At 54.0% G+C, this 11,146-nt stretch overlaps 1 non-coding gene across 1 annotated transcript; it reads left to right on the top strand.

Annotated features, from left to right (window-relative positions):
• The first annotated feature begins 10,591 nt into the window (after nt 1-10,591).
• On the top strand, nt 10,592-10,726 carry LOC142432917 (small nucleolar RNA SNORA5). Its single transcript, XR_012781006.1, has one exon. It is a non-coding gene; the product is annotated as a small nucleolar RNA SNORA5 (small nucleolar RNA).
• Nucleotides 10,727-11,146: the final 420 nt, after the last annotated feature.

Below are 11,146 nucleotides of genomic sequence, written 5' to 3'. Positions count from 1 at the left end.
TATATTCATCGCCCTCATCATTCCCAAAACATTTGCTCTCCACCTAAGCCCTTTGCATCAGGTCCTCTTTTTTTCCCCCTTCCCTCCCTGCTCCCCCCCCACGAGCCCTTGATAATTTATCAATTATTTTATCATATCTTGCCCTGTCCAAAGTCTCCCTTCTCCCCCTTTTCTGTTGTCCATCCCCCAGGGAAGAGGTCACATGTAGATCCTTGTAATCAGTTCCCTCTTTCCAACCCACTCTCCCTATACCCTCCCAGTATCGCCCCTCACACTGAAAGGGGGAATTAAAAATAGATGTAAATAAATAAAAACATCAGATAATTAAAAAATTAAATTTTTAAGAGAGAGAGGGAGAAGGCTCATGGCCTTAACTCTCTGGAATCCGCACCCCTCAGGTCGAAGCAGCTAGAAAGGAAGGAAATATAAAGCTGAAATGGACATAAAGTTGGGGCACAGAGTTGGTTTCTACCAAACACAATGTTCTCTCTCTCTCTCTCTCTCTCTCTCTCTCTCTCTCTCTCTCTCTCTCTCTCTCTCTCTCTCTCTCTCTCTCAGCAGCTTTTGAATGTTAGCAGAGCAGTCTGCCTGGTTTGAAGTCTAGCCAGTCATCCCCCCACCTAACCTCCTGCGGCCTCAGTTTCTCCATCTGCAAAGATGAGGAACTGATGCTCACACTTGCTGGAGTTGTTATGACAACGAGTGAATGTATACACAGCTCTTAGGGCTGTGCCTGGCATAAGGCATATGCCATCCGAGTGTGATCTGTCATCGCCGCTTTTACTATCCCTTGTGTGCCAGGGCCATCTGCTCAGAGGGACACATAACCTTTAACAGAACAACCAGGGGCTACCTGGGATTCCCCGGCACCAACGGGCTCCTGTTTAGTTCTGTAAGGTATTGAGGTCGCTTCTCCTTTCGCCCCTTCTCTAAGGAGTGACCCAAAAGCAACACCCCTGCACACATCCGCATTTGGGAAAATCCCTGAGTCACAGGCCACAGAGATTTGGAAGCTTCAGATACAATGTTGCCAACATGTCCTTCATAAATGTTGAAGCAGTTACCCTCCCCTGCATGAGGGAGCAACATGCTCATGTCCCTGTGCCCACCCTCTTGCTAGTGGCCCTGACGCCCTTCATGATCTGCCCATCCTTATTCGTTCCCCATCCCCTCTCCATAGCCTTCTGCATCCCGGAATCCATTTCCATTCACGGAACGGGATCGACCGAGAATGAGGGTTTGAGGTGTAAGTAATTCCAAGGAGCCCTGGTGGCATAGTGGGCTACACATCCGACAGCTCACTGAAAGGCCAGCAGTTCAAAACCACCAGCCAGTCCATAGAGAACGATGAGGCTTTCAACTGTAAAGAGTTACAGTTTCAGAAACTCATGGGGCAATTCTACCCTGACCTACAGGGTCACTGTGCATCGAAATCCATTTGATGGCAGTGTGCGTGGTTTTTTAGAGGCATTCCAAGGACTTCTTGTGGCTCAGTGGTTAAGCGCTTGGGGGTCATCACCGTTTAATATCACATATGTATCCAGGGCCAGAAGGTTGGTTGGGGAGAACCTCCCCAGCAGGCTTAGCAGCAGAAAGGCCTGGCGCCTGGTCCCCAAAAGATTACAGCCTAGCACACAGGGTGGAGGGTGGGGGAGAGGCAGTCCCACATTGTCACACAGGGTCTCTCTGAGTCAAAGTCCACTCAACGCCCCAACAAGGAAGTTCCAACGACTCAGTTTCCCCCACATGCAAAATGTGGATTAACATACCTACCCACAAGCAAACACTATTCAAATGTACTTTGTAAAACTGCACGGGTTTCTCAAAAACAACAAGACCAAAATGCAATTAAAACTTTAATTGTATGAGGCTACACATTCTTATTAAAAAAAAAGAACCAACCAACCATACTTCTTAACAGATTGAAAAACAGTTTTGCTTTTTGATATCAAATGGATTTTAGATCTTAAAAAAAAACTTCCAATATCCAATATCCAGGATCCGAAGGGCCCATTTTGGAGAACTGAATTTGCCTTTACAGAGTGTTTGCTGACTCCACACAGTCTTGGAAACACATTGTTTGAGACAAATTCATGAAAACAATCACATGCCTCCTTGTAAACAGACTAATGTCCCACTTTCCCAGTTATAGTTAAAAAAAAAAAGGGGGGGCACAAACAGAAAGGAACAGGCGGCCACCCAGCTACAACAGACACCAGGCACCGCCCTCTTGAAGCCCGAGGAGGTGGGGTGTGGACAGGACACCCCGGCACTGCACTGAGCTCCTGCCCTGATCCTGCTGGCTTCTCCACCATGCCTAATGTGGCAGGGCTGGTATACCCACCTTACTGATGAAAAGCTACGAATGTGGCCAGGAGCTGAGAGAATCAGCAGAGACCCAAAATTCCCATATAGATCCTCAAATCCTAGCTCTTTTTGTCCCTGCTGCAGCACGATGACGTGAGGCCACCTGGGAGCACCTGGCCAAGAGAAGCATTCGTCACCAATGACATATGCCCCTCTCCCCATCTGGAGCAAAGGACCCATGTGGCTTTTCCCACCTGGGTCACCCAGGTGCTGTCCTGTCTGACAAACACCCGAGGCCGACAGCGTGGCTGTCTAAGATGTATCTCAGAAAACTCAGAAAGGAGCTGGGGCATCCCCAGGAGGGAGGCTGGAGCGAACGCAGGACATTCACGCAGCAGCCAGGGACGATAGCCCCACACCTGCTGACCACCTGTCAGACGCTGGGCTCAGCCCTTCACATGGGCCCCCTCTCCTATCCCACGAAGGACCTAATCAGGTAGGCACCAAGGCCACCCATTTTCCAGACAAGGAAAGCGAGGCACGGAGCAGCAATGGGACTGCTCGCAGCAGGCAGTCGGACACGATTTGACAACTCCGTCCAGCGTCTAGTCTTGCTAGCAGCGTGGGCTGCCGAGCTCCCTGGTAAAGCGGAGATGAGAACTATCAGGAACTGAATTCGCTTCAGTGTTGTTTTTTATGGTTCACTGGGACCCTTTTCTAATGTTGACATGAGGGAGGGAGGGAGGGAGGGCGGCCGGGCCGGGCCGGCAGGTGAGAGAGGCCTCTATGCAGCCATCCCGGCGTGTCACCAGTGACTGACTTCTGGCAGCGGGGCCTGGCTGCGGTCTGCTCCTCATCTCCGACTCACCTTGCAGTGAGTGACCCTAGAGGGCAGGAGGGAAGTGCCCAGAGGGTGGCAAGGCTGTGATTTTTATAGCCTCTCTCTCCCAGAGTGTCTGGTGGACTCAAATCACTGACCTTTCAGGTAGCTAGCTGAGCATGTAACCACTGCACCATCAAACCCAAACCAACCCAGCCCATTGCCATCAAGCGAATTCCGACTCACAGAAACCCTACGGAGCAGCGGAGGACTGCCCTACGGGATTCCAAGGCTGTCATTTTTATGGAAGCAGACACCCACGTCTTCCTCCACTCGCAGCTGGTGGCCTGAAAAAGCTCGCCAATGACGTGTGAGAGGCTAAGTGAGGTGGCAGCGAAGCCATAGTGCTGCGTGCCAGCCAGCTAGGGCAGGTCATTCCTTACCATGGTGATGACTGAGGTCAGGAGACTGACAGGAGACAAAGCCCGGGAGGTGCCCACCACGGTGCAGGCCCCGACCAGGTGCACCCATTCCCTGTGCTATCCCAGGGAGCCTCATACACACCTCCACCACCAGAGGGGAGAACACTAGCTCCATTTTGAAGGCCAACAAACTCAAGTCAGAGAGGTTAAGCAACCTGCCTGAAATCACCAAGCAGGCAAGTGGTGGGCTGGGATTTGTACCCACCTCTGTGGGGCAAGGAGGAAGGCAGGAGTGGGCTGGAGAGAGGAAAAGCTGCAAAGACCTCCAAATAGTGATTAGGGGGCACACTGTCTCCCAGAATCTGGTTACAGGTACAATTGCGGGAGGGTCTCTGAGCAGCAATGACTAGGGCTGGGGATGGAGGAAGTTTTTTACCCCCCACTACACCCCCATTCCCCCACCCCACCCTACCCCCTCCCCAGGCCTAAACTCAGAGTTCACATGACCAGGGAGAAGGGGCCCAGAGCAGACGGCACACTGCACTGCCCCCCAAAGCCTGGGCCCTCACTGAGCTTCATCTGAGGGCATAGACATTTCTGCTCCAGCTGCTCAGAGGCAGGAAGAAGAGGAGGGGCAGGCCACCCTGCTGGGCTGTAAAAACTTGCCCTGCAGGGGATCTCACTGTCCAGCCTTCCCACCCTTGGATGTCAGGTGGGCCTTAAGTAAGCTCTGCAAGGAAAACTGAGGGGCTCCTCCCCCTAACCCTGGGAGGGGCCCAACCTGTGGCTAACTGGCTCAGAAATGCCACCAGGGCGTGTGGGACAAGGGTGCCCTGGGATCCCCATCTTCCCTTCTCTACAGGCAGGTCAGGAACGCTGCAACTGTTGCTTAAACCTACTCACAGCCCTACAGCCAAGCCTTGCCCAGCTTCCAATGCCCTGCCATTCCAAGAGCCCCACGCTCCACCAATCTGCAAAATGGCCAGCTTCCCCTCCACAGTGGGAAACTCTGCCTTCTGGAGCCCTGCCCCAAGGCTCTCATATGCTCACCTCTGAGCTACCCCCTGGTCCCTGCTACACATGACCGCTGCTTCCTGAGCGCCCCAGATTGCTGCCCCCTCCTGCAGGGTAACCCGGCTAGTTTCCTTGGTTCTGTCAGGCAGTAAGGGCTTTGAAGGCAGGGGCTCAACATCCCAGGTGCCAGAAAGCGTTGCCCAGGGGTCCCTGTGTTCACGCTGGTGGAGCGCTTGCCCCACCAACTGAGAGCAGGGTACTGATGGCCCCCACCCCTTCCTGGCTCCCTTCTCCACACCAGGGGGCCTGGGCGTGGAGAGGCCCGCAAGGGCCCCTTGTGCCAGCTGCCCTTCCGGCCCCGCCTTGTATCTCACCCAGAGCCCAGTGTCCTCTGCTGGTCTCTGGCCACAGCTCCATGGACGACATGGGTTTCAACGGAGGAGCGGGGGTGGGGGGGTGGGGGGGTGTGAGGGCTGGCCACTTCTACAGGGGTCAAGGTGTCATAGGGTGAGCGAGCCCTTTCAAGACCCCACCCCAGCATCCAATTGGCCATCCAGTTCCCAGGCCACTTGGCTTCTTCAACCAGAGAGAAACTTCTCCCACCCGGAGAGGCGACCGGATTGCCCCAGTGAACAGGAAGTGAGATCCCTGGGGGGTTCCACTGGGAGCCCTGGATGAGCGGGCAGGGGCCCTGGGTTCCCTTTCGGGGTCCTGAGCCGAACCCAGGAGGTCGGGGACTCCTCAAGGGGCCGCTCCCATGACCCGGGCCCGCCCGAGCGTTCGCTCTCAGCCCTCTGGGACTCCGGCTTCCGGGGTCGCGCAGGGCACAGCCCCAGGTCCCACCCTGCCCGTCCCGGGGCCGGACTCCGCGCAGGGCTGGGCAGCCCCCAGGCCAGAGTTCGTTGGGCCCGAAGCTTTCCTCTAGCTCCAACCCGCGTCGCCCCGCGGCAACTCGGGGGGCCGGCGGTACCTGTGAGCAGTTCGATCCGGTGGCCCAGCACCTTCATGTCTGCGCGCGGGCGGCGCGGCCGGGGCTGCGGCGGCGAGAGACGAGCTCGAGGGGCGCGGAGCAGCCGGAGCGCGAGGCACCAGGAGCCGCTGGAGCCGGGAGCCGGGAGCGCTTTCCAGCCCCCTACGCCGCGCACCCTGCTCCCCCCCCCCGCCCCAAACGGTTTAAAAAAATCCACCAATTGCACGGCCGTGCCCCCCCACCCCCCGCCGCCACCTGGTCGGGGTGAACTCGGGGAGGCGGAGGGAGCGCAGGGTGGGTGGGGTGACACTTGGTAGGCGGCGGCGGCGGGAGGGGCCCTGCCAGAACAAAGAGGCCCCGCCGCCCTGGGGGTCGGAGTGGGGGAGGCGCGGGTGGGGGCGCCGTGGCGACCCCGAGGTCCTCTCCTGGAGGACACGACGAGGAGGGTGCGCCCCCCTCGCGTAGGTGACAAGTGGCCCGCGAGAAGGGGCCTGGAGAGCCAGTCTGGGGGGCGAGCGCGGAGGCTGGTCCGGGCAGGGGGTGCGCGCCGCAGCCGCGTAGGCAGAGGTGCGGGGCCGGGGGCTGCGGGGGGCCAGGGCCGCCACTCACCGAGGGGGATCTGAGCCAGACAGACGCGCGGGAGGGCAGCGAGCCGGGGCGCCGCCGCCGCCAAGGCGCGGGTGCAGGTTCTGTTGCCCCTTGGTCCCCGCCGCGGTCTCAGGTGGGGGGGCGGCGCGCCGCTGGGGGCAGGCCTGTGGGTGGGGGGCGCTGGCCAGAGACTGGGCCTAGCCTGGCCGCGGGACCAAGAAGGCAGCCCAGGCTCTGTCTCCCGATGGAGCGCCCTCAGGTTAAGCGGACAGGCGACCCTGAGGCCGGCCGTAGACCCCCTGACGAATCCTCTCCCACGCCCGCTCGCTAGCTCCTCACCTTTGTGAACCAGGGCAGGAAGGGTCCCTGCCACGCGACCTTCAGTGGGTGTGGTGTGCGTCCTGCCCGCCCCTGTAGTCCCCTGGTAGCTTGGAGGCTTCAGGTCTCGGGGGAGGGGGCCGCCTCCGCCCTTGTCTTTGTTTAGACTCCAGAGTGGAACCCCAGGCAGAAGGATACACCCCTCCTCCCTGTGTCCCTTGGGCGCCTTGGACCAGCGAAAAGAAAGCCCTGGGGGGTGGGGAAGAACTAGACGTTCAGGGATCCTGGGTGAAGGGTTTCCTTGGAAACTTGAAGTGAGCTGCTCCTGGTGAAGATTCTGGACCCTCAAGGCCTACCCAAAGTGTGGCTAGTTGCCTGCTCCTCCAAATTACCCTCCATTATTGAAGGGGGTAAAGGTGCCGGGAGGTTGCCAACTTCCTGATGCCCCCCCCACACACACACACAATCCTGGCTCTGTGCTGCTCCCATCTGCCATCCCCATCCTCACCAGGGAGCGAGAGGAAGGCTGGAAATACAATGGCCCGGGCGGGAGGGACAGAGCCCTCTCTGGAGGTCCCAGTTCTACTTTGGCTGTTAGTGGCCTGGGCTGGACCACCTCCTGAGTGTCAGCCTTTGTGGCAGAGTGAATGTGCCCTGCTGGAAGAGTGTGGGTGACACTACAAACACCCCTCCCTTCACTGCCCCCTCTAGCCAGGCTGCTAGGTTCCCAGCTACTGTGGAACGGGCTGGGGCAGTGGATCAACCCACTGACCAGCGCTGAGGCAGCTGTGCCCAGACAGGGCATGCTGTGTATAAGCTACAGGTGGCATCAAGCTTGATCTCCTTAGAGCTCAGTGGCTTACCTTGGGGAAATCCCTGCCTCTGTGTGTTTGCTCTTTTGTCAAGGCTGGGGGACAGTGATGAAGGGGTGAACCCCAAGTCCAGGAAGCTGCGGATGTGTGTGTGAATCTCCAATCGTGCGGAGCTGAGGCTGGTTCCACTGGTCTTGGCTTCGTGATGTGAGTCTGGCAAGCTACCCTTTCTCATCCTCGGGGTCAGCCTCTGTGAACTTGGAAGGACCCAGACTCAGTGGGGTTCTGTGAGCCCTAGGAAAGAAACCACGTGTTGCTGCCATTGTTGTTGGCATTGCATTGCAGATGTGCAGACTTCACTGAAAGCCAGCTTTTAAAACCATTTCCAACCTCATCATTGAGCACAACTCTTGATGTTGATAGTCTAGTTACCTCTTTCTCAAGGACTAGCCTGTTTCGAGTTCCCTGGAGGAATGCAGACCAACTAACTAACTAAAACACCAAACCCAATGGCAACGAATTGATTTTGACTCATAGCGACCCTATAGGACAGACTAGAACTGCCCCTGTGGGTTTCCCACTCTTTACGGGAGTAAAAAGCCTCATCTGTCTCCCACAGAATAGTTGGTAGTTTCGAACTGCTGACCCTGAAGTTAGCAGCCCAATTCATAGCCTAATACACCACCAGAACTCCTATGCAGGCCTTTAGAGGGTGTAAAAGTCATCCTCTAAGAGTCTGACAACATCATAGCGCCATCTGTGTGCAGAAGGCACCGGGATGGCCTTGACATCAGGGCGCCACTCTGCCAAGTTCAGACAATTCACACACCCAGAGTAGACGTCAAGGAGCCCTGGTGGCATAGCGATTACCCAAAGGGTTGCTTTGCTAACTGCCAGGTCAGCCGTTCAAAACCACTAGCCACTCCTCTGGAGAAAGACGAGGCTTTCTGCTCCTGTCCAGAGTTAGAGTCTTAGAACCCCACAGAGGCGGATCTACCCTGTCCTGTAGGGTCATTAGGAGTGGAAATGGACTTGAGTTTGGCAGTGAGTTTGGTTTTTGTTGTGAGTAGCCTTGGAGAGTGACATCGTTATGAATTTACACTATGGATCTTGGCAGGTCCCTGAAAGTGGAGACAATGGATGATGAATGCAATTCTAAGATCGCCCCCCCCCCCAATGAGCTACTGCCTCAAGCCAAAGCCCTTACAGGATAGGCAGGTACAAGGACGTACTAGCCCACTCTGGAGAACTGAGTCACGTTGGGTGGGCGAGAGACCCTACTGCTGCCCAGTTCTCTTCACCCCAGAACTCAGAGGAGGAAGCCTGATGTTTGTGGACAGACCAGATGACAGGGCTGTTTTGTTCAAATAATTACTTTTATTATTGTTGTTGAAAATCTTCACAGCAGAACACACCAATTCAGGAACATTGATTATATATTCTCCCAAGTTGGGCAGCTATTCTTAACCCTCCCCTGAATTTTCCTCCAATATTAACATACACTCACTGCTCCTAAGTATCTGACTTCAACTTCCCACCTGCTGCTATCACTGTGATCCTTTATGGGCGGTTCCTTAAAAAAGCACAGCGACTGAAGCAGGTACTCTTTTCTAATGAAGCTAAATGATTGTTTGGTTAGGGAGCCCTGGTGGTGTAGTGATTATGAATTGGGCTGCTAACTGTATGGTCAGCAGTTCGAAACCACCAGTCGCTCCTCGAGAGCCAGGCAGGGCTTTCTACTCCCATGAAGAGTCTTAGAAACTGACTAGGCACTTCTACCCTCTCCTGTAGCGGCACTGGGAGTTGGCGTCAACTCAATGGCAATGAGTTTGATTTTTGGTTTTTCTTGTTTGGTCTAAAAGAACGCTTTCTCATTTAAGGTTTAAAGATTTCCTCAAGGCAATCATTGTGGGGGTTCAGCAGCTGCAGAAAGTTTGGATTCCATGAAAATTTGAAATTGTTTCAATTTCCCCCTTCTATAAAAAGCTTTTATTAAAAATCATTTTATTAGGGGCTCTTATAACTCTTATCACAATCCATACATACATCAATTGTGTAAAGCACATTTGTACATTCATTACCCTCATCATTCTCAAACCATTTGCTCTCCTCTTAAGCCCCTGGCATCAGGTCCTCATTTTCCCCCTCCCTCCTCCCTCCCCCATGAACCCTTGATAATTTATAAATTATTATTTTGTTATGTCATGCCCTGGTTGATGTCTCCCTCAACCCACTTTTCTGTTTTCCGTCCCCCAGGGAGGAGGTCACATGTAGATCCTTGTAATCGGTTCCCCTTTCCAACCCACTCACCCTCTATGCTCCCAGTATCGCCACTCTCACCACTGGTCCTGAAGGAATCATCCGTCCTGGATTCCCTGTGTTTCCAGTTCCTATCTGTACCAGTGTACATCCTCTAGTCTAGCCAGACTTGCAAGGGAGAATGCGGATCATGATAGTGGGGGGGCTATAAAAAGCTTTTATAGAACAACAGATTTTATGACGAACAATAGCTTGGATGAACATCAGAAAAGTGGGTGAAGGGAGACAGTGTACAATGTAAGATATGAAAATAATAATTTGTAAATGATCAAGGGTTCATGAGGGAGGGAGGGAAAAATGAGGAGCTGATACCAAGGGCTCAAGTAGAAAGAAAATGCTTTGAAAAGGATGATGACAACATATGTACAAAAGTGTTTGACACAATGGATGGATGGATTCTGACAAGAGCTGTAAGAGACCCCAATAAAATGATTGAAGAAAGGGAAAACTTTGCTCAAAGGGTTCAGTAATGGTGGTGGGGCACCCTCCAGTGCTTCAGGTCTCAGGTCTCCGGCAAAGGAGGCGGCTGTTCGTGGAAGCAATCAGTCACACACTGCATTTCCTCTTCCTGCTCTGGATCTTTGGAGGGAGGGAAAGCAGCACCCTGCAGAGGGCCAACTTACTGGCTGGGACAGGGGCCCTCTAAGATGTTTGCCCTCAGTTTCCCCTCCGTCTTGTTCCTGATTACTTAATTGCCTAAAAGATGCCAGGTCAGTCACTGACTTCTCTGTCCCCATTTGTGAAGCTGGCAGAACTAAACATTAAACTCAAGACCCCCCCCCCCCTTGAGCCTTCATTTCCCCTTCTGTAAATGGGACTAATCTACTTGTCTGGAGTCCCTGGGCAGCACAAAGAGTTAAGCGATCGACTACCAACTGACAGGTTAGAGGTTCACACCCACCCATAAGTGCCTTGGAAGCATAATTCCACCATGTTTTGTAGGTTCATCCTGAGTTGGAATTGCCTCCCCAGAAACTGGTTGGATCAGTCATGGCTTTTGGTTGTAAGAAATAGGGGCCCTTGTAGCTGTGTCAAAGTCAGTGCCTGCCCCACCCATGGCAGGCCCTGGCCCAAAAGGCTGCCATAGAGACACTGTAACTCATGGGTCCTGTTCCTCTCTGCTGAGCCTCAGGGATAAATTTTGCTACAGACATTAAAAAGAAAAAGAAAAGAAATAGAGGCCCAATCATGCTTAGTAAAGTAGTGGGGCAGTGGAAAAGAGGAAGACGTTGGACAAGATGGATGGACAAGATGGATTGACATGGTGGCTGCATTGAAGAGCTCAGACACAGGAACAATGGTGAAGCTGGAGCAGGATTGGATCGTGTTTAGTTTTATGCCCATTGGGTTACTTGAAAGCACCTAACAACAACTCATTTAAGCAGAAGGGGCTTTGCTCAAGGGACGTTGGGCTCCCAGGATCTCAGGAGACCAGTTTTACTCTGGTGTCAAAGCTGCCATGAAAACAGATAGTCCTGATGGTTGCCCATGAAGGTCATTCATGCCCCTGCGTGGTCCATGGGAAAATGTGGAAAAGGCAAAGGCATTGTTAAATGTATTTTTACCACAAATACTA

Source organism: Tenrec ecaudatus, chromosome 18, assembly GCF_050624435.1.
Source record: "Tenrec ecaudatus isolate mTenEca1 chromosome 18, mTenEca1.hap1, whole genome shotgun sequence".
NCBI lineage: Eukaryota > Metazoa > Chordata > Mammalia > Afrosoricida > Tenrecidae > Tenrec > Tenrec ecaudatus.
Note: the sequence above shows the minus strand (reverse complement) of the source record. Positions and strands in the feature narration are given on the sequence as shown.